At 32.9% G+C, this 18,485-nt stretch overlaps 2 non-coding genes across 2 annotated transcripts; one reads left to right on the forward strand and one right to left on the reverse strand.

Moving 5' to 3' along the window:
* Window positions 1-1,000: 1,000 nt before the first annotated feature.
* TRNAA-UGC (transfer RNA alanine (anticodon UGC)) lies at window positions 1,001-1,073 on the reverse strand. The gene has a single exon. It is a non-coding gene; the product is annotated as a tRNA-Ala (tRNA).
* Window positions 1,074-3,233: 2,160 nt separating this feature from the next.
* On the forward strand, window positions 3,234-3,306 carry TRNAF-GAA (transfer RNA phenylalanine (anticodon GAA)). Its single transcript has one exon. It is a non-coding gene; the product is annotated as a tRNA-Phe (tRNA).
* The last annotated feature ends 15,179 nt before the right edge of the window (window positions 3,307-18,485 follow it).

Below are 18,485 nucleotides of genomic sequence, written 5' to 3' on the forward strand. Positions count from 1 at the left end.
AGTAACCAAATTGTATAGTTTAAACAATTTTGTCATAGTCTCTTCCAATATGACCTTCTGGACTTTGTTGGTTTCAAATAACCAAATTGTATAGTTTAAACAATTTTGTCATAGATATATAAATAACTTCCCTATTCATTGAATGAATCACTTTCATTGTTGAAACATTACTTCATTTTATAAATTGTTTGTACTTTCATTGTTGAAACATTACTTCTTTTTATAACTTGTTTGTGATCAAAGAATTACATTCAACGAAGACTAAGAATAAGCGTCTTCATAATTTTAACACACCAGTTTTTATTGATAGAGCTTAAAGAACACACAGCATGATTGAAATATGTGTGCATTGATTTGACTGATAAAACTTAATTTTAACACACCAGTTTTTATTGACAGAGCTTAAAGAACACACAGCATGATTGAAACATGTATGCATTGATTGACTTGATAAAAGTGAAAGTAACAGTTCGATTGAACCCGCCATGAATCGACATTGTTTCAGAAGTTAAAGATTGAACCCGACGTGAGTCGAATACGTAACCTTCTGATCTGGAGTCAGACGCGCTACCATTGCGCCACGGATCCCTACAGATTTGAAAGGACTTTAATACTAATTATCTTAACTATAAAAATGAGTTTGACACTTTGCATTCTTGTTAATAATGAAGATGGAGACTGATCCTCCTCGGTGAACTAAAAGCTCATGCTAAACACATGTGATCGTGGATGAGTTTGTGAGCAATGAACGGATGACTATTGCAAACCAAAAATTCTCCCAAGTGTGGTCTCAACAATTAATAACGCATATCATTGACAAAGAGCGTTATTCGCCGTAAAATCAACCATATTTGTAATTTAAAACCTGGAATGAATTGATGACTATTGCAACCTATTTAAACCAAAAATTCTCCAAGTGTTGTCTCAACAATTAATAACGCATATCATTGGCAAAGAGCGTTATTCGCCGTAAAGTCAACCATATCTGTAATTTAAAACATGGAGATGCGGGGTATCGAACCCCGTGCCTCTCGCATGCAAAGCGAGCGCTCTACCGTTTGAGCTACATCCCCAACTGTTTCAGCTTCAACCTAATGCAGATTTTCTAACTGTGCGAAAGGTATTTTTTCATGAAACGGAACTTACAATAAAATGAATAACAATCAATTTTCTTATGAGGTGCATAAAGTGGGGATGATTTCATGAAAATCCATTTCAAAACATGTGAAATAATGTGCTTCCCGGGAGCCGTAGGGGTTGAGCGGCGGAGTATTATATTGAAACCAATTCATTAGTTATTTATTTATAGAGTTGTTTTTAAACCAATTGACTAGACTAGTTACTTATTAGTGAGCGGCGGAGTATTATATTGAAACCAATTCATTAGTTATTTATTTATAGAGTTGTTTTTAAACCAATTGACTAGACTAGTTACTTATTAGTTATTTATTTATACAGTTGTTTTTAGTGTGATTTTTTAGATTTTTTGGAATGAGTGATTTTTTATTTATACAGTGATTTTTTATTTATACAGTGATTTTTTAGTGTGATCGTGGATGAGTTTTGTTAGGAATGAATTGATAACTATTGCAAGCTATGTAAACCAAAAATTCTGCGTTATTCGCCGTAAAATCAACCATGTTTGTAATTTAAAACATGGAGATGCGGGGTATCGAACCCCTTGCCTCTCGCATGCAAAGCGAGCGCCCTACCGTTTGAGCTACATCCCCAACTGCTTCAGCCTCAACCTAATGCTGATTTTCTAACCGTGCTAAAGGCATTTTTTCATGAAACGGAACTTACAATAAAATGAATAACAATCAATTTTCTTATGAGGTGCATAAAGTGGGGATGATTTCATGAAAATCCATTTCAAAACATGTGAAATAATGTGCTTCCCGGGAGCCGTAGGGGTTGAGCGGCGGAGTATTATATTGAAACCAATTCATTAGTTATTTATTTATACAGTTGTTTTTAGTGTGATTTTTTAGATTTTTTGGTGTTGGAATTTGTGAAAAAATCGAGGTGAATTTTTTTTGGTATTGGAATTAATTAATAAATTTGAGGTGAAATTTTGATTTGTATTATTTAAACTGGTTTTTTGATTGTATATATGAAATCAACACTTTTGAAAAAAATTATGACTGATTACTCATCAAACTTGTGATTTCAATAAATTTATGACTGATTTTAAAGAAATTTAACCAGAAAAATCCAAAAAAACTTTAAAAAATCTCAATAAAAACAATTCATTTATTTATTATAGTAAAGAAAATTAACATCCATGAAATTTATCGATTATTCCATGGAAATTCTATGTCGTTATTTGAAACCCAATTCAGAGCTTGCTTCGCATTACATGTCGCATTAAGTTTGTTCAGACACAGTTAAGAAAGAGAGGATATGCATTTAAAAATCACTTGAAATGCTTGTGGGGATATGAAGAGGATCCTCGTAAACAGAAAAGTGGATGACACAATTAATTAAGAGGAGATGCAGCTCAGACTCATTGCTGTCACTCTAATCAACCTATATTAATCACATTATACCCTCTTTTACTTTACTTTTTTTCCCTACTGCAGTTATTTTATAGTCATATTAAATAAATATAAAAATATAAACGTATATATACTATATTATTCGTTATTTGAGAATTTGTTATTTGAGAATTTGTAGGAGATATAGCATTTGATATTTGATATTTTCATTTTTCTTTTAAATTTAATGATATAAATGTCGTTTTTATTTGGCCTGGTTAGATCACAATTTCTCATTGATTTCAAATTTCTGGTTAAAATATGGCAAGAAAATTTCCAAAAAATTTCATTGTTGTAGTGTTTGAATAACTTTTTTGACAGTAAAAATCGATTCAGCATCATAAAAACCATTGAAATCCCTGGGATACAGAACATTAACGGCTTTCCATTAATCTGGCTAAGATTTATAACATCTTTAAACTACTCTATTTTATTTAATCTGAGTGCAGCAGTCAATCCACAAGTAACCCTAACCTAATAGAAAATAGAGGCCATATATAAGAGTAGCAGTAACTTGGTTCAATTATGCCCTCTCATGTTTCATCTGCAAAATTCATATCATGTGACGGAGAAAAATCTGAATAGCCATCCGTATGGTATTACAGGCAAAATCGCAAAAGTTCTTCGAATTATTGATTGCAACAATTTCGTGACCACAATGACACCAAAAGTTTTAAAATAAGTGATTTTCATCGCGCGGGGATAGCTCAGTTGGGAGAGCGTCAGACTGAAGATCTGAAGGTCGCGTGTTCGATCCACGCTCACCGCATCCTACTGCGACGATGGTAATTTCGCATGATACGTAAAGAGAAACGTGAGTACGGAGTGTATCACAGACCAGTCCTGGGGACTCCTTTTCTAAATGAAAATCTCTCTGGCAATGAAAACCCTCTTTCTTTAGTTAACGAATGGAAGCCTTCCCCGGACAAAGACTTGTGACCCAAGTTATACATCCTTGGCTAGTTGAACATATTGAGACGCTGGAAGGAATTCCTTCTTTAGTTAACGAATGGAAGCCTTCCCCGGACAAAGACTTGTGACCCAAGTTATACATCCTTGGCTAGTTGAACATATTGAGACGCTGGAAGGAATTCCTGATTCAGCCATGAACAAAATTCCTACTTCATTTTGTGCCTTGCGTAAAATGACTCCATAGACCTAAGGATTATTCATTACAAGGTCTCAAACACAAATTTGCATTCCAGACCGCTCTCTTATACCAAATAAAGATCTTACCAATCTCATTGCATAATGTTCAACAACTAATCTAGAGGTACTTCAATTGGGCATGTTTGGACGCGCTTTTTCATATCGTTTACTGCAAGCTAACTTTGCTCATTCTTTTGCACTCTAGCTGACACTTTGGCTCTAGTGATTAAGGAATTGCGTCTGGACTGATGCCAGCAACTAGAACCCTTCAAACATCTGACTGTCTTCCACTGAGGGGGGAAAGCTATTTAAAATCATACTTTCAGGCATATGAATTCGTGGATTTGGTTGATGAGTCTGATAAAGAAACCGATAGCTTGCCGAGTAAAGTTGCAGATAGTCTATTCGAATCCTTGAGTGCAATAACTACAAATGCAGAATCGAGCATGGTATAAGTTAGTTGTATTGGAATTTTCATATTAATTTAATTTATGTACCTTGTACTTTGTGGTCGAGCCATGCAAGTCTTTCCCTGTATAATCTTATTAGTGAAGTGAGTCCTAGACCCAAATAATGAATTGGGTGCATGTACCTTGTACTTTGTGGGTGAGCTATGCAAGTCTTTCGAGTATAATCTTATTAGTGAAGTGAGTCCTATTACAATGACATAAATATTTTAAGTTTGGCAGGTTTTTTTAACTTATTTTCTTGTTAACTTTGTTTTCTAATTATTGGAATATTAGGTTTGAACTGTGAAAGATCTTAATTTATATTTAAAAATTCAATTTAAATAATACAAACTAAAATTTAATAATAAAAAAATTACCTCATTCCAAAAAACACTCCAAAATATACCATTTTCATTTAAAGATTTGGACTATAAATGTGTATTTTTTTTAATAATATGACACGATATATACAAAAGCTGAAAATACATATAATTGCAAAAATGAGATTTGCACAATAGATGTTTATTCTTTTCAATATTATTACAGTGATGATATGACACAATATATACAAAAGCTAAAAATACCATTGCGTCCAAGTATCACATGTAAATTGTGTTGATATATAAAATAACTTGGAACATTCCAAGGCAATCCCAAATTCTGAATTTAATACTCAGATGAACCACAGAGACCTCTGTGTCATCTATTTTCTTTCTCAGTCATTCTTCCCTAATTAAGCAATGCCTTACATATATTATTGACTAAGTTCATTTAATATGATAGACATGTTCTAAAATTTTAATATAATTATCAACAATTATTAGGTGGATAGCAAGATTTGCCCTCCATTGGATCTTCCATAATATCATTAGTAGTAATCAAAGATTAAAACCTGAGTTTTAAGTCTAAAGCAGTGATGCCCTTTTTACTATTTTAATTAAAATCATTAATAACAAAAGTGTGGTGTTAACAATGGCATATAAAATGTGTTGATGTTTTTTGGGCATATGATATTGGGCCATTGTACGCTACAAAGCCTATTTGCAAATTAAAAATCTCTATTATTAATATTATTACATGTTTATTTTTTAAATATATAAGTTTAACTTACATTTTTTTTTTTTTATAATTACTAATAAGAATAATATTTTTTCACAGAATTGGATTAAGATGTGATTAAATTTTTTGTCCTGCTATCACATGGGAAATTTACAATATCTTTTGCTTCGTAGAATCCAAACTGCCCGATTAGTGCTAAAGTAACACCTCACTATATCAATTGTTTGCTATTTTGGTAGCAGTATACTCAACAAAATTGACCTTACATGAAATGATATTTATGGGGTAGTATAAGACATAGGCGATAAAAGATTATTATGTGGCTAGTTTATTAAGGTCCACCCTCTCATCTTGATGGGACCCAACAACCTCTTCAGTCCCAAGATTCGTGCTTTGAGGTTGTTAATTTGGTCCTAAAGAGTTTCCAGTTGACCTTAAAGGGCATCTAGTTCATCATTTCACTTGGAGATCTTTTGTGGAGGGAGAGATTCTTAACTAAGAGTTGAACTATGGATGACTTCTAATCTTGCATCTTCAAATTAATAACCATGAAATGCACATTCATGCCATCTAGTTCTTGTTTCTATTGAACTATGATATCTAGGCTATTTCCATTTGGTGAGCGACTCCCACAGGATACCTGGTTTCATAAGGAGTATTGTTGGGGTCAAACAAGGATGCCCCTATTTTTCCTTGTTATGAAGGTGATTCTACTAGGTGGATAGATAACTTGTACAACACTTTAAACCAAGAGGGCCGCGATGATGGATCAACTTTCCACGACAACTTTTGGTTATCATAGTTCTCAACTCAGGTTTGGTTCTTACTATTTATTTCTCAAACTTGGAAACCATATTGTATTCTCATCACAAACATTTCGTTTTGATATCCAATGAGATGGAAAAAAAGAATCGGCGAAGCCAATTTGAACAAGTGAGCCACTCTTCCCCTGATACAGTTGGTGCTTTGTTATGGTAAAATGGTTGGAACTTGAAAGTATATATTTTTAGGTTATAAGTCTCTCTCCCCTTTGTTTTGGATTGGAGTTGAGGCATTTCTCCCACTTGCACTATATCGGTCTTTTAATTTCCTCTTTACCAAACTCCTCCTGGCCTATGATGATTCAGGTCTGAATCCAATCTTTGGGAAAAGAATCAAATCATGGCCATTGAGAAATAAATTGGTCCAGAGTGTTGTCGCAATAGTTAGATTGACTATCAAACTTTATTCTATCTTTAAAAGCACAAAAAAGTCGTCATCCTTATTTATTTATTCAATTTCATAACTTGGTCTCATGAGATACAGATGGAAAACCACTTGTCGACTCCCAAAATCCATGGAATTTTGTTGGATGTGGTATCATCTATAACATCCATGGATGCTATAGAACGTAAGACTCAAGTAGAGATCATATCCATTAACACAACCTCTTTTGATTACAAGGACTGGTGTGGTTCCTGAGGTTTGGAGGTTATAATTTTTTCCCATTCAATGTGGCATTATGCACCCCATAAGGTGACATTCATGATGCACCCTAACATGTAGCACAAGGAGATAGTTTCCTTCCACATTCTCGACTCCTCCTTTCGGCATTCCTTTGCACCTCTTGGTGCAATTGCTAGTTACATAAAAAGAGAAAAAATATATGTTGACTATGATATGCCACAGTACTGATAAATTCCAAGTGAAGTAGAAAAACCATAAGTTAATTTAAACCACCAATAATACATGGAAATATTAATAGTTCCTGGAATCATTGTATTCACATATATTAACTACATACAAAAAAGTATAGAAACCAAGATATGCCACAATACTAGTAATTCAAAGTGAAGTAGGAAAACTATTAACTACCTATAATAATAAAAAAGTCCATTGACCAAGATATACACAATATTGGTAAATTTCAAGTGAAGTAGAAAAACCATAAATTAATTGAAACAAGAGGACATGGAAATATCAATAATGCTTGGAATGACTAGATTCTCTAGACGTTTGACCACTGAGTTATGATAATTTTTTCCACCATTTAAAAATATATGGTGATTTACATGATATTTGTTTCCAAAAGTTGAAGGAGAAAAGTGATGGTGGTTGTCACATACCTCTAAGGACATCTTCAACAATTAACTTAGACTTCAGTATTTAAATGTCACATAAAAAAATAAAAATTAATTTAATTTTTAATGCTACATACCACAAGCAAAAATTTAGATTTTTCTATTACAATACCTGAGTTAACATGCATTGAGTTCATGTGTTTTACATTGAATACCTTGTACCTTAGGCGTACCATATGACCCGATGGTCAATCTATTGTTTTAAATATCAAGCCATAATTTGTGTACTTTATATAAACTCAAGCTATGGTTTAGGATTATGGTGAGTGTATCATTAAACCATGTTTAATGCACCTTGGTATTGCTAACGAGCTGGTACTCGGACCCTCTAGATGATGTATATGTTCCATCCAATTGGCGATTTCCACTCCGAGATCTGTCACCAATCGACGACTCACCAGACCTGCAGTCAATGGGCTGTGTTAATTGTTCAGAGAGGTTAGAGAGCAACTAACCCACCCCACTCTCATTGTCTGGTCTCATTCGCATGCCTATCAATGTAGTTTCTTTCTAATTGATACCAATGAGGGTTTCATGACCAAGAAGATGACCCATTCAAACCTATACCATGGTATTCCACAGTCTGAGGTCCTTCAAGCAAAGCATAACTTTTCAAAGTTGTCTAGTAAGCTCTTTGAGACCATGTAGCTGTGGGTTTTCTTGAGTTATTTTATGTGTCTTTGTATTTTGTATATTTCTATTTAGATTGATCCCCTCAGTTACGATCGTTATAGTTGCAGGTGTGTACACTTCTCGACTTCGTCTTCAACGATTTACACTGTTACTCGAAACCCTTACACATGTATCCCCTTCCACCTAGTCGACTAGGGTTTTTTTGTTGCCATTCCATTATTTTCTTCTCCTAAGCTGACTACTCATTATAGAGTTTTATGTTCTCAGGTTCATGTTCCTGGTGGGGTTTCTTCTTAGGGGAACTATATATACCAGGTGGGTGCTCTTTTGTTCTTATTGTTCGCCTAATATTTTTCTTTAAATCTTCATAATTTATACATGGGTTGGTGTTTTAATTCACTCTTGGCGTTGCGCTATAGGTAATCTCTTCATATTTAGGCCTCGTCCATTTTTGCTTGGATTGAATGTCAAGAAAGTGACCAATGCCTTTCTGTTTCATTTCAAGTGTGATCTATATCACATTTTCTAATTTATGTAGAGAACCCTACATTTTTTGAAAAACCCTAACAGGTTTAGAGTAGTTTTATGTTATAAACTTTATAGTTCCATAATTTAGAATGGATAAGGGAGACAAACGATTCTATTAACCCCAGTTGTAGTCTTGAATTTTAATATTAACAACGCCACTTTGTCTAGGTGGGAACCCATGTACAATTATTTGCTTAATGTACTGAGTCATGAATATGTTATTTAACTTGTTTTGTTCTCAAAGAGGCTTTGTGTCCCACTTCTACGATTGTGTCATAATTATTTTATGTAATCGTCTTGGCACTCATATGCCTATTTCTTCTAGCTTAATTAGACATATTGCAACATAGATATTCGGTCCCTTAAAGTTATTTGAACTTCATATTTGATATATTTTGTCACTTTATTTATCACAATATGTCTAGTTTTGTTTACTTTCTTACAAAGTTTACTTGGTTTCTAATTCACCGGTTATGAGTAATCTTTGTCTCTTGCAATTTATAAATTCCATCTATGGAAACTCCTATCAATATTTCTTTTCAAATACCTATTGATTCCATTAAATGTTTGATTGCATCATAAGTTGTTTTCCCTCTTCCATCACAAACATTTATGAGCTTAAAAAGTTGTGAAATTGGAGGCCCCAGTCTTTTTGAGTTTAAAAATATGGCATAAAACACAAGATGTTTCTCTAAGATACAATTTGTACTTTCATCTAGCATCAATGAAAGAAAGGGTTATCTAGCATTTTTGAAATTTGTAGCTCTTCAAGATATTGAGATATAACAAAAATTAATTCTTTTGCAACCATGTAATTTATATAGTATGTATAATCTTTATTCTTTAGCATATTTGGTGTTTGTAAAAACATTGCAAACAAACAAATAGATTCATATTTTGAGAGCAGTAGATCCTCTTGCACCATCCAATACACTAATTTCATAGTAGTGATAACTCTTTCTTTGCTCCTATCATCAATGCATGCAATTTGTTCTGTAATAGACGTCACTTCTCATTTCCACATATCCACTTTGTTTGTGAAAGTTTATGCATGCTTGAACTAGAATGAACAACTATAGAATCATGTTGCGAAGTAGAGAAACTAGTGTCAATTCCCCATGACCCATGTCTTATGTGTTTCACAATATATGTATTTCATAACTATTTTTTCTTCATGTTTTTCCTCTCTCAACCACTTATACTTAATTTTCCATTGCTCATTAAACTCTCTTTTCGCTTTCATTTTATTTTTCTTTTGGGTACTAAGTTCGCCCCCTTGACATTCTTCATTATGCCCCAAGATACCAAATTCTTCATTATGCCCCAAGATATCTAAATCTTCATTCAGATCAAAATTACTATCACCTTTATCAAGTGATGAAACTTGAGATGTAGTAGACCATCAAAGAACTTTTTAATAGAAAATTTAATTTTTTTAAACATTTTTTAATATATAGTACATATATAATAAAAATAAATTAATTAGATATATATATGAATTTCACTTCATCAATTAAAAATATATTAAAAAATTAATAGTGCACAAACTTAATAATTTACTAAAATATCTATAGAAAATGTGTCAATCTCATGGCTTTTAAAAATCTGCTTGAATTTCTAAATTATGAAATAGATAAAACCTTTAAAAATTGGGGTTAAATTAAAGTGGTAAACTAAAAATGGAGGGGCTTTGAAGCTATTGTAAGTCATCATATTGCATGCTTCCTTCATAACCCATATCTTAGAATTCATCTTTTATAATAGGGGGTAGATTTCTTCAATCATGCTTTGACACCAGTCAACAGTTTTATCTGATTTCACCAAAATTGATACAACGATGAGTTTAAGGATTGAAATCTCATTTTATGTAATGATATATAATTTTCATTCAATATTATGCAAAAACCATTTCAATTCTTCACCTTTAGTGGTAGTAAATAGAGCATTTTGTTGTGTGTCCAAACTTTAGGATTTCAAGGTCTTTCTAACAGAGGCATTGGCATGGATTTCAGGGTTCTATGCCCTTGCATACTTTCAATAACTGTTTAATCAAGGTTTTGAATCAACATATGCCATTTAGTGTGAAAGGTGGAGGTGAGTGTTTATAAAGTAGAAAATTTAGTCATACATCCCTGGTGTTAGAACAATATAGCGAAGCCACCATAATCATTACATTTCTCATTCTTGGAATCAATGCCCCTATTTACTTTGCCAACTCGACCTACTTAAAAGAAAGGTTGGCCTGAGTTTGCTTTATAGGCTTCTAAGAGTGAACATTAATGATACTAGTCTTGAGAACAGTAAACTTGAAATTAATTACGTTGAATTTTCTAGCTACTGAGGTTGTGAATGAATGTGACTGCACTGATTCAGAAAACTGTCAGTGTGAATTAAGCACTAAATCAGAAATCTCATCTGATGAAGACCATGTTTCTCAGCCAAAGGAGAAGGTTCTCATGGCACAAACCATGGACGATGAAAAAACAAAGCTACTTGCCCAGATCAGAACATTGGGAGAAGGAGAAATGAAGGAAAAGTTACTAGAAACTTTTCTAAGCACAATGCACAAAAATCAAGGGAGTAGTAGCAAGACTGCCTCTAAAACTGAACCAAAGGAATTATTCATTGATGCCTCATTTGAAAGAAATACAAGATCTTTCCAAAGAAGCCAACAGAACTCTAAGACCAGAGCCCTCACATTAGGAGAAGTCAGCCAAGAGATTCATCATCTCAAAAAAGAGATTGTCTCTCTAAAAGCACAGGTCTCTGAGTTAGAAAAAGGGAAGAAAACTGAGGATGCATATGATGAATACTACACTAACCCAAATATTGAAATATTTGAAGGAAAAAAGGATGATACTATAGGATTCACCGACATGAGAGTAATGTCTATCCAGTATCAGCAACATCATGTTATGCTAGATATCTGTATAAATGGTGAAATGTTTTCCCTAAGAACACTTATTGACTCCGAGGCAGATGTCAATATTATGAATTCAAAAATAGTACCTACAAAGTACTAGGTGAAATCCTTTAGACAAGTGATTGGGTTAGGAAATAAAGATCTATTGTATGAAGTCCCTCAGGCCTCTATTTGCTTTAAAGAGCATTGCATCAAATTAAAATTTGTTGTTGCAGACATTCCTGTTGACTGTATTTTGGGGAATGTATTTTTAGCAGCTATGGAGCCACATGGATCAGCCAAATTGAAAAATGGCAAGGCTAGTTATTTTATATCTGTACCAAGCTCAGATGGAAAATTACAAACAATCAAGTTACCCTTTGTCTCTACTCCTAGAGTGTCTACTATGGTACAAGAAATGTAGCAGATCGAAAAGGCAAAAAATAAAATTGAAGAGCTCAAGGAGCTAAAGACCACCATAAAGATAGGAGACTATCTTCATACTCCTATAATTAAACAAAGGATCTCAACTCTGAGATCACAGATAGAAAAAGAATGTTGTGCTGAAGAACCAAATATGTTTTGGCATAGAAAAAACTCTGTGTAAAATTGCCCTACAAAGATAAGTATGAAGGGAAACCCTGCAAGAGCAAAGCAATCCCTATGAACAAAGAATATAGAGATCTTTGTCAAAAAGAGATACAAAGCCTATTAGAAAGAATATTAATTAGAGAATCCAGCAGTCCTTGGAACTACTATGGTTTTTATGTTAATAAACATTCAGGACAGTTAAGAGGTATCCCAAGACTAGCCATAAACTATAAACCTCTAAATATTGTCCTCTCAGATGATACTTACCCCATTCCTCATAAAGGAAATCTTTTAGCAAGAATAGTAGGGGCTAAAGTATTTTCTAAATTTGATATGAAATTAGGATTTTGGCAGGGGGAAATTAATGAAGATGATAAATTTAAGACTACTTTCAGTGTCCCAACAAGACACTATAAATGGAACTACATGCATTTTGGACTAAAGCATGCCCCCTCCAAATTCCAGAAGGTTATGGATAATATTTTCAAGCCATATTTTGATTGGTTACTAGTATAGATTGATGATATACTTATATTTTCTAAAAACATCCATGATCACTTTAAACATATCCAGAAATTTGTACAACTTGTCAAAACCAATGGATTGGTTCTTAGCAAGAAAAAGATTGAATTATTTCAGGCAAGTATCAAGCTTCTTGGCCATACAATTAAAAATGGACAGATCACTCTACAAAAACATGCTCTGGAATTTGATGATAAATTTCCAGATATTATCACTGACAAAACTCAATTACAGAGATTCTTGGGATGTTTAAACTATGTAAGCAGCTTTTACAAAGATTGCGCCAAAGATAGATTATTACTCAATAGAAGACTACAAAAATATCCAGAACCTTGGTCTTAGGCCCACACTGAAGCTGTCAGAAGAACTAAAATGAAGGTAAAAACTCTTCCTATTCTTCATATTGTTGGTGAAGATTCTTTCAAAATTGTTGAAACAGATGCCAACAATGAAGGGCGGGGAGGAATATTGAAGCAAAAGAAAGAAGGAAAAGAACAAATAGTTCAGTTTGTCTCAGGGACTTGGAGCCCACCTAAGAAAAACTATTCTACTATAGAAAAAGAGGTCAAAGCAGCATGGAACTGCATTGATAAATTTGATATCCACCTGATACACAAAAAGTTTCTCTTAAGAACAGATGCCTTTGCACTAAAGAAAGTCCTTAGTAAAGCTATAAAGAAAGCAGGAGAAGCTAAGTTCGCAAGGTGGCAGGCTCTATTTGCAAATTTCGACTTTGAAGTCGAACACATCAAAGGCGAAAATAATTGTCTGCCTGACTTCCTAAGCAGAGAATATTTAAATCAAAAAGACACTGCCATGGTGATAGTAACAGAATGGGACCCTTCCCAACATACAGAGACTCTAAGAAGTATTTCTGAAACACAAAACTGGGAAGAATATTGTTCCAAATGGAAACCAACATGGCAGCTAAGAAACACAAAAGTGCTCGATGCAAATTTGCAACCTCATTCAAATATTTAGCACTTAGTACCTGAAAGGAAAGTCTACCCCAAAGGTAGCAAATGGATACACAACATGGTGTATCAAAGGAGTATGATGGCCGCACATTTGGCTGAAGAATCCCTAAGCTAAAAATATAGATATCACTGTGATCTGGATAGAAGGAAGCAACCAGAGGAGAATCTTCCTCAAATATCTTCCCATAAATTGGACCAAATGGTCGAGATGGTATGACATGTGAGAAATGTGGCCACAGGGTAATCCAAGCATTATCTTCCCAGATACCATTTACAACTTTTCAGACTACAAAAAGTTGTGGTGGGACATCATGAATGTAGATCGAAAAAACGAAACTAACTACACAAGAGTGAAATTTGGGGCCACAGGGACCACACAAAGACAATGGCAAGATGAATGGCTTTAACAATGGTGGAACGATTTCGACCTCAAAAAGACTGCTATGGATCCTCTTTTCTTCCAGCGTGACTTTCAATATGAATGTGACACTTGTGGATTTTTAACTGAATGTTGGCATTCTCCATGTAAAACTGTTGGAGATGTCAATAATTATCAAGACAATCAAATTCTTGGTTATTTTATGAAAAGACACCATGAATGGCTAGTCATGACTAAGATTAAACAACAAATCATCTTAAGAAAGCCTATGATTGTACGAAGAATTTATTCAAAGGCTTGGGATTCTTGTAGAAATTCTCAGTTAAGATTTCCAGGGGCCACACCCCTGGGGGACTAATGGTTCTCGTGGGCTTGTCCTTAAAGCTTCAATAGTGTAATAATGATGTCTAGTCAGAAGACTGAATGCGACCAATTTTCTTGTGGGATTTTCTATTTAAAAGTATCCACTATGTAAAAGTTATTTACAGTACATTGTTTTCCGTGGGATTTGTTCAAATCTTCCACAGTGTAACTTAGTACGGAGATCCTTCAATCACGAGACTCGAAGCACTTCTCTGACTTTTGGTGAGCTTTGAGCCACATCTCTTCGACCGATGAAAGATAATACTGAATCTGTTTGCCTGGCTATCAAATGTTTGTCCCCTCATTTTCTTATATAAGGAAGGAGTAAGGCTCATTCTGGGCTTTCGGAGTGTGAGTGTGATTTTGGTTATGTTTTTGAGTTTTCTAGTATGAGGAGGAAGTTCTTGCTTCCATCTCTTTAGAATCAAATCTGAGAAGCCTACACATCAGAGTGAGAGCTCTGGTGAGAACCTAAAGTGGCCAGATTCTTAGGTCTTTGAAGTCTGTATGTTCTGGGAAGAATTCTAGTTCTAAGACAGAGTCTGTGAAAGGCCAGGAAGCCTTCAAATCGCAACATCTAATAAATGCCTAAACAGTCTATCTCTGGAAAGGAGCTTCAAAAATTCTCTCAAAATTTGTAAAAATGCTTCTGCATAATTATATGAGTATCCATTTTCTAAGCATGATACATTCCGCTTGAGTACATTTTTTTTCATGTGTTAAAACTGTCTGTTGAGGTAGTATCTGTGAGACAAAAGGTTCACTTGGTTCACCGAGGTCTGAGGAACACGAGTCTATTAAAGGCAGGAGGCCGTGTGAAGGACGCTAGAGTGTGAAAGTCCAAAGGTTCGTGTACAGGTTCATGTAAAGGTTTGTGTATTAATCACAGAGAAGAGACTCAATGAGAGCAAGCTTCATGAAGCCCCTGCAGCAACTTGGTATCAGAGCTTGTAACGTCTGGTTCATTACGGTTAGTACTCAAAATCTATAAGTCTCTAAAATGATAATTCTAGAAGGTCAGACTCTTTTAGAGAGCTTGAAGCTGAAGAACAAGCTCAAGAAAACCCATTAAGAGATATGTTTTCTTCATCATCTAAAAGGGTTATAAATTTCGCAGAACTTGAATATTTTGAAAGTCAACTTGCACCTAAGTGGTGTCTGCCTAGTATATCCTCGTCATAAGTATATGCTGACTTATCTATGTTTCATCTTAAAGTTGTAACTAGAATATATATCAAAGAAAGTATTAGTCAAATACAAGAGAACTCAAATTTTGTACAAACACTTTCTCTTCTTGACACTAAGAAACTTCAGGCTGAAGCCAAAAGACTGGGAACCAAATATTTGCATCTAGGGTGCATAAGGGTAGGGATCAATCCCTTAGTCCATAGAGGACTGAATACTTTTGTTCTTGTCACAGTCAGAGATCTGACACATAACAAGTATTCAGATTCATTGATAGGAGGAATGGTTGCTCCATTATCAAATGGACCAATATACTTTGATTGTTATCCCAACTTTTCTATATATACATTTGATGAGCACATCAAGGATATTTTACAACTACATATTCAAACAATAGGGTTTGATATGAAGAAAAAGAGAAATAATATTGCCATTCAAACTCATGGTTGTTTTAGACACACAAATACGCTCTATCCTACAGTTCTCCATGCTCCCAGCAAAGAATCCAAATCTAGTGTGGTTGTTCTAACAGATACCCAGAATCAAAAGATAGAACATCAGATTATTAAATGGGAGGACCTAAGTTTCCCAGAACATTGGGTTGTTGATAACCCAAAACCTCCAACATTGCAAAAGATTACTTCTGCTGATATACAAGAAGGACCATCATCTGTTGTAGTATCCTTTCCTAGAAGATCTACAATAGATCGCAGAAGAATTGATTTAGCTTGCAAAGCATCATCCATGTATATTGATCCACAAGTAGTAGATACTGCCAGTTCTTTTACACCATCTGTAAATTTCCCTCATATAGATCTATTTTGGAGGAAAAAATAGAGAATGAAAATGAAGATACTTTGCAGTATGTCATATTGGACGTGACTGGTAAGGTACTCATTTATTAATCCACCCTTTGCTTTCATACTTATTCTGACAAAAAATTCCAGTTCTAATGGAGGCAGATATAAAGTACATAATTCAACATGTTATGTTGTTGTAGCTGTGACAACTATTGACAAAACAGGAGTCAATGTTGTTTTGGAAGTTAAGAAAACATTGGAGAATAGAGGATTATAGGTAGGTGTTGAGGTTTTTTTTGGTGCGTATATTATTTTAATTTTAAAATAGTTTCTATATGTAAGTTTGGTAGGACTACATCTTTATCATGTCTAATATATCACTTTTATCATGATGGGGAATTGAACCAGTGACTTCACATCAAGAAATGTTTTAACAAAGTACTCTATCCAAAACCTCATAAATTACATTAGTATATATTAAAAAATATAAATAAATATTTATTAAAATAAAACATCAAAATAAAAATTATTCTTTTAAAAACTAATTTTGAATACAGAAAATTAATTTAAAACATTTGAATAATGATTTCCCAAAATTGAAAATTATCTTTTCAAAATTAATCTTTAATACTAAACAAAATTTTTAAAATAAATATTCTGAAGAATGATTTCCCAAATTGAAAAATTAATTTTCAAACGTAATCCTAAATATCCAGATTAATAATTTTTAAAATATATGAATGGAAAGATGCCTTCACATGATTGTGTAAAAAGTGATACAGTTTTAAGCTTTTATAAATTAAAGTTTATTCATATTTTAAATTTATATTTAATTTTTGAATTAATAGATTTCTATAAATTAAATTTTATTAATATTTTAAATTTATATTTAATTTTTGGATTAATAGGTTAATAATTAATATTAATAAGTTAATAAATAAATAAAAATTCGTGTAAGCAAATTCAATTAATATTATTTACAAAGTTTTGAATAATAATTGTATATATTTTTATATTAAAATAATTTATTTTTTAAATAAATTTAAAACTGAAAATAAAAGTTTTATTAATTAATATAATTATAGTTTAGATCTATATACTCACTTTATTTTTTATAATTTTAAATATTATATTAAATTTTATAATTTTTTAAATATTTAATTAATTTAAATCCTTTTTTTTATATTTTTCATATTAAATTTTTTTATATTTTAGTTATTATTTAATTATGAAAATCTTGCATTTAACAAAATTTTCATTTTTTTATTTTTTTTATCTTTTCTTTAATTCATATTTAAACTTAATAGCTTTCTAGGGTTTTTAATTTATCTTTCTTTTTCTATTTAATAAATAGATGAAACGCGAGATTACATGGATTTTTTTATTACTAAAATCTTTTACTTTTAAGTTTTCATGTTTAAATTTGTGAACACATGTTCATGTTTTCCTTAAATAGTTTTAATTTTTTTTTACAATGGTCTCTCTATACTCTGTTGATTCAATTTCACCCTCATTTTATGTTTAAGTATCTATGGTAACAAATTGTTTTGTTATTTTTTCCAAATTTTTGTTGTGGTAAGTGGATCTATTTAATTTTCAAGTGAAAATGTATTTGGTGGTTAGGTTGTCATGGTGAATCATGGGGTAGACTCACGAGTGATGGGAAAATTGTGGAGAGTAGATTCAAGTGAAAATGTATTTGGTGGTTAGGTTGTCATGGTGAATCATGGGGTAGACTCACGAGTGATGGGAAAATTGTGGAGAGTAGATTTAATTGAGAGTATGGAATAGGATTGAGAAAGTTTAATGTTATTGGAATGAATAAGCATATATTCTCCTATGCACAAGAAATCGTATGGATTATGCTATTCTGTCACTAATTTGAATTTTAGTTCAAGGAAGAAAAAGTATAACCTATAACATTTTAAGGAGAATATAACCATTCCTTCTAATACACATGTTTTATCTATAAACTGCATCGCTCTTGGAACTGCTATATCATATTAAGTGGATAGCGTACAACTATTTATAATATAGTTGAAACATGTATACTAAAAAAAAAATTGAAACTGGTATTAAAAAAAAATGTGGTAACGTAGCAGATAAAAAAAAATAATAGAAAGAAAGTACATGAGAGGAGCTTACCTTGAGCAGTTGCGAACTTGCGACTCGAGTTTTTATCTTTTGTAGTCTCTGCAATATCATATATTCTCTTTACAATACTGAGAAAATAGCAAACCATAGAAATAAGAATTATTACCACACAAGTAAGCTCCAGGCTCCAACGATGG

This window comes from Pinus tabuliformis, chromosome 1_1 (genome assembly GCF_031772625.1).
Source record: "Pinus tabuliformis cultivar Carrire ecotype Pingquan chromosome 1_1, CPIR1, whole genome shotgun sequence".
NCBI classification, from domain to species: domain Eukaryota; kingdom Viridiplantae; phylum Streptophyta; class Pinopsida; order Pinales; family Pinaceae; genus Pinus; species Pinus tabuliformis.